Genomic DNA, 12,895 nt, shown 5'->3' on the forward strand with positions numbered 1-12,895 from the left:
TTCTCTTTAGTCTCCCATAATTTGGGACATTCCCTCAGCTTGTCTTTGTCTTTCAAAGACAAAGAAAAATGGGGTGACATTTCTGAAGTGTATTGGCCAGTCATTTTGTACAGTTTCAATTTGGGTTATGTTTTCTTAAGATTAGATTCAGATTACACATTCTTGGCTGGGAAATGCCACTTGCTGTTGCAATCTTCTGCCTTTGCTTTTAGCAACAATCAGTGAGTTTTAGAAGGTTCATGCAAGAAATGTTATGAGAGGTTTGAGCCTAACTAAGTATAAAAATTTCAGATGTTCACTCCCAACTCTCCTTGCGCTGTAGGCTAAAATATGTTGACACCTAGGGTTGAAAGAGCCAAAAAGCTCTGTGCAATAGTGAAAATAGTTTGTGCTTCAGGTGGACTTGGGAAATTTGAAAAATGTATGGGGCCAGGATCTGAGCAGACATGACTCAGCAAGCCCCTGTTAGGGCAGCCACTTCTTGGCAAGTGCCTTGGGGAAGGGAGTATGAGGATCCCTCTGGAAGCCTGGGTCCTAGGATAAGTTAATGTTCTTTGGGTTACAAGTAACAGAAAGCTGACTCTCCTCAGCTTGTAAGAAAGAGAATATATTGGAATATACTAGACCCTCACTACTCAAAGTGTGGTCCCTGAACCAAGAGCATCATCATCACATGGGAGGTTGTCAGAAATTTCCTTCCTTGGAGCTACCAAATCAGAGCCTTCATTTTAACAGGCTCTCCCGGTGATTCATCTCCATGTTAAAGTTAAGAAGCACTATGTTGTGCTACCATTTCTACCAATGTTGGGAATGTAATTAACAACACTGAATTATTTATTTGAATGTGGATAAAAGGGGAAATTTTAGGTTGTATTTATGTTACTAGAAAAACAATTTAAAAAAACAACAGCATAGGACGGTACGGTATAGTGAACCCTAACGTAGGACTGTAGTTACTGGTACAATTATAGTAATATTCTTTCATCAGTTGTAACAAATGTATGACACTGATGCACGGTGTTAATAATGGGGGGTATTCAGCAGGATTTTTCTGTGAACTTACAACTCCTCTTTTCTGTAGAGCCAGTTGTTAAGCATTTCCCAGCACTCCACTGACTTAACACACCCTTCATTGGCCTTTCTCAGGTCCGTGTCCTTCCTGCCTGCAACCTGACAATACTTCCTGAGATTAACTCCCAAAGAAACTATTTGCACCAAAGTATTTGCCTCAGAATCTGCTTTTAGGGAAACACAAACTAAAACACCAGGAGAAAGAAACGGATTGATCCACGCTGACACTGGTGTCCACCTCTGGGTCAACGAGTTATTGCCGAGGAGGTTGGACCTCTTAGCCCATAGCTGACCTCTGAGCATCCCCCATAGAGCAGTGGCAGTTACCAAACAACGGAGAATTGTTTTGAGCCCTGTAATCACAACAAGCGAGGCATGAAGGAACCTCAGTCTGGTGAAAAATTATCTTAGAGGAGACTTCTGGAAGGAAGATATCTGATATGGAATCCAGGAGAGAAAGGAATTGAATCTCCTGCTCAGCAAAGTTTGTGAGTGTTATGTGTGTGAACCTCACAAACTTTAGAGTGCTCAACTTCAACGATTCTCAAGCTTTTAGAAATCGTGATCCAATCATGTAAACATCTGAACATGCCAGGTCTGGACATGGAATTGGCAGCTTTTAATTTTGCCAAATAGGACGTTATAAATCAAAACAAATTTTTATCATTACAAATTTAGTGGATAGTTTGACCTTTAAGAAGTAGGAGTAAGTGACATTTATCAAAGGATATCTTTTCATGGGATAAATTTGGCTTCATGGAGAACTCATTACATACTCCTTTGTATTTACCATTTTTCTTCTGTCTGGTGAATGTGACTTCAGGAATCATCCCTCATTCCACACGAATTTTGGGGAAACCACTCTCTGGTTGGGGTTCTAATGGTTTGATGTTGTAGAAAGAGAAAGCCACTCAGGGAAACAAAAATAAAGAAGGGAGTAGATAGGTTAATGGGAAGGGGCATTGGGGAGGCCATGCTCCCCATCTTTCAGAGACTGTTCTCTCTCTGCTTCCCTCTGTACCCCTGTTCTGCCTGCTTCTCCCTCTTCCCTTTGGCTTCCTCTGTTGACTAATTTGGACTGACCCAAATATCTAGCATTTTCTGAGGACTTCCTTCTTGACATCCTAGCTGAAGTTGCTGAGAGATGCTGAGTGGCTTCTTCCTGGTCAGGTATCCAGGCTGGTTCCATCAGATCCCAGCCTAGCTTTGTTCCTCAGCCCAGCTAACTGAGTAGGGCGATCTGACCTACATGGCTAACACAAAAGGAAAGCTGTCAGGTTAGTCCCCACTGGAGAGCGGCCAGTGACCATGATCAGTGGCTTGGAGACCTAGAGGGAGAAGCAGGACCCTGAAGTCCTGTCCCCATTGGGTTGAAGCTTGAGTTTCTGAAGGGCGCAATGAACCCCAACAGAAAGTTTCCCATTTCTTCAGCCATAATGAGCGAAGCCTTCCATTTTATCACGGAGGATAGAGAAACTTCCCATAGTAATATAACAACCACTGAAATAATGCTGACAAAGACTGCCTAACTTTGATAAAATATATTAATTTCTCTATGCCAGCCATTTACTACAAGATACAAGTCCACAGAAGAAGAAATACTATTTGATCAATGAAGTAGCTATTCCAAGTCATATATGTGCCAAACAAAATGGGCTATTCATAAAATATTAATCTGACCCTTTGTGGCAGCAGCAGGAAGGGCAGAAATTAACAGAAAGAAAAAGAAAAGCCCACATCAACACCCAAAGTTGTGTGTGCTGTATTGTGTTTCCCTAATCAGAATGAAACAGCTGAAATGGGAAAAATCTTTTTTCTGGGGCTTTTCTGCCATTCTTGGAATTCCTTAACATTGCAGCTTGGAAAATAGACTTCATAATGTACAGAGCCAAGTTATGATTCATTTTGCCCAAATAAATAAATAAAACCTGCCACTGAGATGGATCACTAAGTCTGTATCTTTCAATCTAGAAGAAGCAGTGGGCTAGTAAATGTTTTACAACCAGATTTACAAGGGGAAAGGCCCTAATTTGAAGTTTTTGCCAGTTTCTAACTTCAGTGGTATAAATATTCCCACCGTGGGTGATTTCAAGTCACTAACCTGAGGACACTAAACTTGAACTTGAAGTGAGGAGATGTTCACAACCAACTGCGAGCTGAGAAGCTCTATTTTAATAGTAGAACTTGACATCTGCAAAGAACTTTAAAAATAATGTATTGAATGTTTTCTCTAGGCCAGGAGTTTACTTAAGAACTTCTTCACCATTGGCATTCTTTTTTAATCCTTACACTTCATGAAGCAGATACTATCTCGATTTTAAGGCCATAAAACTGAGGGCCTAACAACTAGTGGTTTGTATAAAGTCAGGCAGTTGAACTGAGCCAGGTAAGTTATTTAACCACTGTAGCCTTTGTTTCTTTTCCTGTAACAGATAACTTTAATAAGATAATGCGTATAAAACTCATAGCACGTTGCCTGACAAGCCATTATTGTTTATTTCAAATACAATAAACGCTCATTGTAGAACATTAGAAAATACCAGTATGTAAAAAAGAAGAAAATATAAAATTCTTCTAATTGCTAACAATCTGTGTGCAGAGCTTTTGGTTCGGACTTGAAATGGTTTATGAAGGGCAGTCCCAGCATCCAAAATGCATTTGAGCAATGATTGAATGCAGTTCTCTTTAGATCATAATGGAAGACTAGGTTGTATATTGAAGCATGCAAGTTAATTTAAAAAAACAAATTAGAGCAGGAATAATAGTCTCATTGTCCCTCATGTGTGCCGTGATGTGCTCTCTGGAGTGGGAGATGGAAGAGAGGAAATGCGGTGAAGACTGCAGGTATTTAATCACTGTGAATAGGACATCCATGGGGACATGTGGTATCTTGACACATTTCCACAATGAGTGCAGCAGGAGGCACAGGGTGAGACCTGAGCCCAGCAAATTCACAGCTGGACAGGGAGAGCATATGAGTTTCTTCCAAGTTCAATTTGCTGGTAGGTGCTCCCTGGAGCAGTTTATCAGAAGTACATTGGGACTTCTCCTCTAGGTGGGTGCAGCAGGAACGAGGGCTGTGTGTTCCACAGGCCTGCAGTGTTTTGCATGCCAAATGCATGCCATTTTCCGTAGATGGCCATTCTCTACCTGATTTGACTGGGGATTTTCAGTGCAAATAAGAAGTGATACTTTCCTTTTGTTTAATAAATTTCACATTCTCTTGTTTTATTTTCTTTCCTGTGTTACCATACTTCAGCACTGAGAAGATGAGCTTGCAGTTTAGTTGCTTGCATATGAAAAATCCTCTCTTTCTTGCGTGATTAAAACATTAACACATATCCACAAAGAATATTTGAAAAATTGAGGAAAACCCCAAAAGCAACAATTTCCACTACTTTTTGTGCATTCTTTTAGTCTCTAAAAAATGCTATACCAACATATCTTTATAAAAATGTACATATATCAATAAATACTTTTTTTAATAAAACGGGATCATACCATACACTGTGGCTTTTTTTTCCTTAATTTAACAATAGACTGTTGAATTTCTTTTAAAGTGCATTCATAAAGAGTGATCACATTCCTTTTGTGACTGCAGTGTATTTCTTGTGTAAATAAATGAGCATCATTTGTGTAACCAGTACCTGTGGAGGGGTGTTTATGTTGTTTCTAATTTTTAATTTTGTTCAAATTTTTTGGCTATTTCAACCTATGTTACATGAATATTCTGGTTCTTTATGTCTTTATATGTTCCCGTGCATTAGTGCTTTATGTGCATTAGTATTTCTGTAAATACACAATCTCAGAAGTATAATTTTTGGGTTGAAAGCTATGCATAATTAAATTTTTCATAGCTATGATCCAATTATTCTCCAAATAAGTTGTTCAATGAACACCTCCAGGAATGGTGTGCTAGATAGCCCATTTCTTCACATCCTTCCAAAGCTGGATGTTACAAATCTGTCTTTTTATCATTTAGTAAGGTTCTGTGATTTTCTAATTGTTAAGGAATCTTAGACTAGAAATTCAGGAGGCAGATGACCTCAGAATCAGAGATATAGTGGAGCTGACTGTTCTGTTGGCTACCAGGAGAGTCTTTGGACCTGGAGACAAAGGGGATCATTTTGAGGTCTGAGCAGAAAAAACTCATGCTTGCCATCAGACCCCACAAACCAAAGGAGAACCCTCAGCGTTAGCCTGTGGTGGTAGTAGAGTGGCATAGCAAGATGGCAGACCCCTTCATTTTGGCCCAGGGCACCATACTTTGTATTGGAAACAGGATAGGGGGAAGGTATCTCTAACCCTAGTTTGTTGCTCAGCCCTGTGCCAAATTTAAATAATCACCTGAGATTAATGATTTGCTATTCTGAAATCCCTTCAAGTTCCACTAAAGATTAGATGATCCTTCCACTGGCTGAGTCTAATTATAAGAGGATGGATTTGGAAGTCAATCCTTTATTTCCTCAGGCAACAGAAGTTATCAAATCCTTTTCCTGGGCATTGTTCTAGACACTTGGACTTCAAAACAGAAGTAAGATAAAGTTCATGCATTCATGGAATTTACAATCTAGTGGTGGGGAGAGAGGAGATTGAAAACCAGAAATCAATACCTTCAATCAAGTTTAACCCAGCTGCCTGGAAGATTGCCCATCCAAATTTGCCCAAACAAATTTTTGTGATACACACAAAGGAGGAGCTAGAGAGAAGGCACGAGGATGTTTGTAAGGAAATGCTTTCAAGATGAGTTGCTTTGAGGAGCTAAATCTTTCTGTGGTTCAGGTGGGTTGAGGTGGAGAAAGGTCTTGTAGAGCAAAGCTTCTCAAATTTGTGTGTATGTATATGATCCCCTAGGGGTCTTCTTAAAATGCAAATCATGATTGGTAAATCTGGGGTGGGGCCTGAGGTTATGCATTTCAACAAGCCCCCAGGGGATGCCAATGCTGCTGGTCCAGGAACCACTCCTTGAGTAGTGAAGTTCTTGGCTGAGGAAAGCAGCCAAAGATTCTCTCACAGTTGCCTCTCTTCACTGCTCTTTTTAAGAACTATTGGTGTATGTTGTCTGTGTTCTATAGTCCAAGTTCATGGAGATAAAGCTTGATGGAAGCTAGCTAAGAAATATTTACCCAAAGTTTGGAGAGCCATCAGGATACAAAAAGAGAAGCAATTAAATGAGGGAGAAGTGGAATCTAATCAGAGACAGACTGGAGAATAAATCTCCTACCTATGCCTATTATTATTCTATTATTATTATTACTATTACTATTATTATTATAATCACTTTGCATTTAAGTCATAAAAGTGGAGAATTATTTGTATCAAGCAAAGGGGAAGCATTCTGAAAATACATATTGATAACATAGTTCATGACATGAACTTGGACTATAGAACACAGACAACATACACCAATAGTCCTTAAAAAGAGCAGTGAAGAGAGGGAACTGTGAGAGAATCTTTGGCTGAGCCTAGTATACTGCTGAATCAGCACTTATTTGAAGACAAAAAAATATCTGGGTTTTACAGGATTCTTAGGTCTCCAAATTCCTTAAAATTTCCAAGATGAATTTTGATCTTGTACAAAAGGAATTTTGGCTGTTTGCCTTATGCAGTGGGTCCCTGCTTTGGCCACAATTCTATGATTTGAATCATGAATTGGCGACTTGACAATGGCTTCTCTCTGGAATGCAATCTGGGACCTAAGGAAATAATCACTGATTATAATGATAAGTTTCATCAGATGATGATTTCATTTTCTTATAGTATCTTTCTGTAATAAACTCCCTACCTGGAACTTCTCTCCCCAAACCCAGTAAAATAAATGTCTCTAAAACCAACTGGGACACAATTTGCATTCCTGGTGGGTTTTGGTTGACTAAGCACACTATAATTTAGTTCTCTAACCATGAATCATAGGTATAATGTTTGTATTCAATAAATGAAGACCATTTATCCTGACTTCAAGAAAGTGCTTAGTACTTAGTTAAATCTGGAGGAAAAAAAAAAAACATAGTCTTAGAATTTCACTGCTGTCACTTTCATAAGTCCTTGGGATTTTCTTCCTTTTCCTTAGGAAAATATTTTGATTATTTTTTATTTTTTTAGCATTTTTATATACAGTCTCATTGACTGTAGGGTAATGTGGATAAATCCCAAGTGGTTTGAATGTCCCCCCTCCCCTCTTAGGTTGGGATTGGGATTTGCATTTGCAGGAAAATGTAGTAAGGAACAGAGCCATGGTGCCCACCAATTTTCACGAAAAGAGGAAAAGGTTCCCTTTAACCCAGCAGGACTAAGTCTGCTGTCCTGCAATCCAAACTCAGAGGCCTACCTGGGCTCGACAGGAAGCATGACATGTTCACCCAGGACAGGAGGGTAATAGGGGACTGGTGGGCTTTTGTGTTGGCCTGGGATGTGCATTCAAAATCAGACTCAAAGAAAACGATGACAGTGTGGCCATATGTCCACCGCTGTGGGTCAGATATGACACCTTACGAGATGCCATTGTTGACAACCAGAGCAGTACTTCCTCAGAGCAAAGTGGTGTGGGTGAAAAGGGTGTCCACAGCCACGAAAACGACAGCTGCTGATTCCCTGTGGGTCCATGCAGTGTTGCTTTATTAATAATAAACAAAATATTGGCTTCTAGAGTTGACTTGTTCCCTTAGAACTTTCTCCTGCAATTTTCAGTGCTTTCTAGGGTACGGAGATCGATAAAGCATTGTCTCTGCCCTGGAGGGCCTGATTATAGGAAGGGGAAAGAGAGATATAACAACTAAAAGCAACCAAGTGTTTAGTTCTCACCTCATGTTGGATAAGTGGCCTAAGAAAACTCTGATTTTCATTTTTTTTTTTTTTTTTTTTTTTTTAAATCATCATTTTATTGAGATATATTCACATACCACGCAGTCATACAAAACAAATTGTACTTTCGATTGTTTACAGTACCATTACATAGTTGTACATTCATCACCTAAATCAATCCCTGACACCTTCATTAGCACACACACAAAAATAACAAGAATAATAATTAGAGTGAAAAAGAGCAATTGAAGTAAAAAAGAACACTGGGTACCTTTGTCTGTTTGTTTCCTTCCCCTACTTTTCTACACATCCATCCATAAACTAGACAAAGTGGTGTTTGGTCCTTATGGCTTTCCCAATCCCATTGTCACCCCTCATAAGCTACATTTTTATACAACTGTCTTCGAGATTCATGGGTTCTGGGTTGTAGTTTGATAGTTTCAGGTATCCACCACCAGCTACCCCAATTCTTTAGAACCTAAAAAGGGTTGTCTAAAGTGTGCATAAGAGTGCCCACCAGAGTGACCTCTCGGCTCCTTTTGGAATCTCTCTGCCACTGAAGCTTATTTCATTTCCTTTCACATCCCCCTTTTGGTCAAGAAGATGTTCTCCGTCCCACGGTGCCAGGTCTACATTCCTCCCTGGGAGTCATATTCCACGTTGCCAGGGAGATTCACTTCCCTGGGTGTCTGATCCCACGTAGGGGGGAGGGCAGTGATTTCACCTTTCAAGTTGGCTTAGCCAGAGAGAGAGGGCCACATCTGAGCAACAAAGAGGCATTCAGGAGGAGACTCTTAGGCACAAATACAGGGAGGCCTAGCCTCTCCTTTGCAGCAACCGTCTTCCCAAGGGTAAAACTTATGGTAGAGGGCTCAACCCATCAAACCACCAGTCCCCTATGTCTGTGGTCATGTTAGCAACCATGGAGGTGGGGTAGGCGAATACCCCTGCATTCTCCACAGGCTCCTCAAGGGGGCACTACATCTTTTTTTTTTTTTTTTTTCCCCTTGTTTGTCTTTTTTCTTTTTTCTTTTTTTTTTTTTTTTTAACTTTCCCTTCTTTTTTCAAATCACCTGTATGAAAAAAAAAGTTAAAAAGAAAACAAACATACAATAAAAGAGCATTTCAAAGAGACCATAGCAAGGGAGTAAGAAAAAGACAACTAACCTAAGATAACTGCTTAACTTCCAACATGTTCCTACTTTACCCCAAGAAAGTTACATAATATAGCAACATTTCAGTGAACTTGTTCCTACTACAACCATCAGAAATTAACAGACCATAGTCATTTCTGGGCATCCCCAGAACGTTAAATAGCTTATCTGTTCTTCCTGGATTATTGTTCCCCCTTCCTTAATTGCTCTCTACTGCTAGTTCCCCTACATTCTACATTATAAACCATTTGTTTTACATTTTTCAAAGTTCACATTAGTGGTAGCATATAATATTTCTCTTTTTGTGCCTGGCTTATTTCGCTCAGCATTATGTCTTCAAGGTTCATCCATGTTGTCATATGTTTCACCAGATCGTTCCTTCTTACTGCCGCGTAGTATTCCATCGTGTGTATATACCACATTTTATTTATCCACTCATCTGTTGAAGGACATTTGGGTTGTTTCCATCTCTTGGCAATTGTGAATAATGCTGCTATGAACATTGGCGTGCAGATATCTGTTCGTGTCACTGCTTTCCGATCTTCCGGGTATATACCGAGGAGTGCAATCGCTGGATCGAATGGTAGCTCTATATCTAGTTTTCTAAGGAACTGCCAGACTGACTTCCAGAGTGGCTGAACCATTATACAGTCCCACCAACAATGAATAAGAGTTCCAATTTCTCCACATCCCCTCCAGCATTTGTAGTTTCCTGTTTGTTTAATGGCAGCCATTCTAACCGGTGTTAGATGGTATCTCATTGTGGTCTTAATTTGCATCTCTCTAATAGCTAGTGAAGCTGAACATTTTTTCATGTGTTTCTTGGTCATTTGTATTTCCTCTTCAGAGAACTGTCTTTTCATATCTTTTGCCCATTTTATAATTGGGCTGTCTGTACTATTGTCATTGAGTTGTAGGATTTCTTTGTATATGCAAGATATCAGTCTTTTGTCAGATACATGGTTTCCAAAAATTTTTTCCCATTGAGTTGGCTGCCTCTTTACCTTTTTGAGAAATTCCTTTGAGGTGCAGAAACTTCTAAGCTTGAGGAGTTCCCATTTATCTATTTTCTCTTTTGTTGCTTGTGCTTTGGGTGTAAAGTCTAGGAAGTGGCCTCCTAATACAAGGTCTTGAAGATGTTTTCCTACATTATCTTCTAGGAGTTTTATGGTACTTTCTTTTATATTGAGATCTTTGGTCCATTTTGAGTTAATTTTTGTGTAGGGGGTGAGGTAGGGGTCCTCTTTCATTCTTTTGGATATGGATATCCAACTCTCCCAGCCCCATTTGTTGAAAAGACCATTATGGCTCAGTTCGGTGACTTTGGGGGCCTTATCAAAGATCAGTCGGCCATAGATCTGAGGGTCTATCTCTGAATTCTCAATTCGATTCCATTGATCTATATGTCTATCTTTGTGCCAGTACCATGCTGTCTTGGCAACTGTGGCTTTATAATAAGCTTCAAAGTCAGGGAGTGTAAGTCCTCCCACTTCGTTTTTCTTTTTTAGAGTGTCTTTAGCAATTCGAGGCATCTTCCCTTTCCAAATGAATTTGATAACTAGCTTTTCCAAGTCTGCAAAGTAGGTTGTTGGAATTTTGATTGGGATTGCATTGAATCTGTAGATGAGTTTGGGTAGAATTGACATCTTAATGACATTTAGCCTTCCTATCCATGAACATGGAATATTTTTCCATCTTTTAAGGTCCCCTTCTATTTCTTTTAGTAGAGTTATGTAGTTTTCTTTGTATAGGTCTTTTACATCTTTGGTTAAGTTGATTCCTAGGTACTTGATTTTTTTAGTTGCTATTGAAAATGGTATCTTTTTCTTGAGTGTCTCTTCAGTTTGTTCATTTCTAGCATATAGAAACATTACTGACTTATGTGCATTAATCTTGTATCCCGCTACTTTGCTAAATTTGTTTATTAGCTCTAGTAGGTGTATCGTTGATTTCTCAGGGTTTTCTAGATATAAGATCATATCATCTGCAAACAATGACAGTTTTACTTCTTCTTTTCCAATTTGGATGCCTTTTATTTCTTTGTCTTGCCGGATTGCCCTGGCTAGCACTTCCAGCACAATGTTGAATAACAGTGGTGACAGCGGGCATCCTTGTCTTGTTCCTGATCTTAGAGGGAAGGCTTTCAGTCTCTCACCATTGAGTACTATGCTGGCTGTGGGTTTTTCATATATGCTCTTTATCATGTTGAGGAAGTTTCCTTCAATTCCTACCTTTTGAAGTGTTTTTATCAAAAAGGGATGTTGGATTTTGTCAAATGCTTTTTCAGCATCTATTGAGATGATCAATTGATTTTTCCCTTTCGAGTTTTTAATGTGTTGTAATACATTGATTGTTTTTCTGATGTTGAACCATCCTTGCATGCCTGGAATGAACCCCACTTGGTCATGGTGTATGATTTTTTTAATGTGTCTTTGGATTCGATTTGCAAGTATTTTGTTGAGGATTTTTGCATCTATATTCATTAGGGAGATTGGCCGGTAGTTTTCCTTTTTTGTAGCATCTTTGCCTGGTTTTGGTATTAGATTGATGTTAGCTTCATAAAATGAGTTAGGTAGTGTTCCATTTTTTTCAATGTTTTGAAAGAGTTTGAGTAAGATTGGTGTCAGTTCTTTCTGGAAAGTTTGGTAGAATTCCCCTGTGAAGCCATCTGGCCCTGGGCATTTATTTGTGGGAAGATTTTTGATGACTGATTGGATCTCTTTGCTTGTGATGGGTTGGTTGAGGTCTTCTATTTCTTCTCTGGTCAGTCTAGGTTGTTCATATGTTTCCAGGAAATTGTCCATTTCTTCTACATTATCCAGTTTGTTGCCATACAGTTGTTCATAATATCCTCTTATAATTTTTTTAATTTCTTCAGGATCTGCAGTTATGTCACCTTTTTCATTCATTATTTTGTTTATATGGGTCTTCTCTCTTTTTGATTTTGTCAGTCTAGCTAGGGGCTTGTCAATCTTGTTGATCTTCTCAAAGAACCATCTTTTGGTGATATTTATCCTTTCTATTGTTTTTTTGTTCTCTATGTCATTTATTTCTGCTTTAATCCTTGTTATTTCTTTTCTTCTACTTGGTTTAGGATTGGTTTGCTGTTCATTTTCTAGCTTCTTCAGTTGATCCATTAGTTCTTTGATTTTGGCTCTTTCTTCCTTTTTAATATATGCGTTTAGTGCTATAAATTTCCCCCTTAGCACTGCTTTTGCTGCATCCCATAGGTTTTGGTATGTTGTGTTCTCATTTTCATTCGTCTCTATATATTTAGCAATTTCTCTTGCTATTTCTTCTTTAACCCACTGATTGTTTAGGAGTGTGTTGTTTAACCTCCAGGTATTTGTGAATTTTCTAAGTCTCTGATGGTTATTGACTTCTAATTGTATTCCATTGTGGTCAGAGAATGTGCTTTGAATGATTTCAATCTTTTTAAATTTATTGAGGCTTGTTTTATGTCCCAGCATATGATCTATTCTGGAGAAAGTTCCGTGAGCACTAGAAAAGTATGTGTATCCTGGTGATTTGGGATGTAATGTCCTGTAGATGTCTGTTAAATCTAATTCATTTATCAGATTGTTTAGGTTTTCAGTTTCCTTATTGGTCTTCTGTCTGGTTGATCTATCTATAGGAGAGAGTGATGTGTTGAAGTCTCCCACAATTATTGTGGAAACATCAATTGCTTCCTTTAGTTTTGCCAATGTTTCTCTCATGTATTTTGTGGCACCTTGATTGGGTGCATAGACATTTACGATTGTTATTTCTTCTTGCTGAATTGCCCCTTTTATTAGTATGTAGTGGCCTTCTTTGTCTCTCAAAACATCCCTGCATTTGAAGTCTATTTTATCTGAGATTAATATTGCTAC

The sequence above is a fragment of the Choloepus didactylus genome, chromosome 19 (assembly GCF_015220235.1).
Source record: "Choloepus didactylus isolate mChoDid1 chromosome 19, mChoDid1.pri, whole genome shotgun sequence".
NCBI lineage: Eukaryota > Metazoa > Chordata > Mammalia > Pilosa > Megalonychidae > Choloepus > Choloepus didactylus.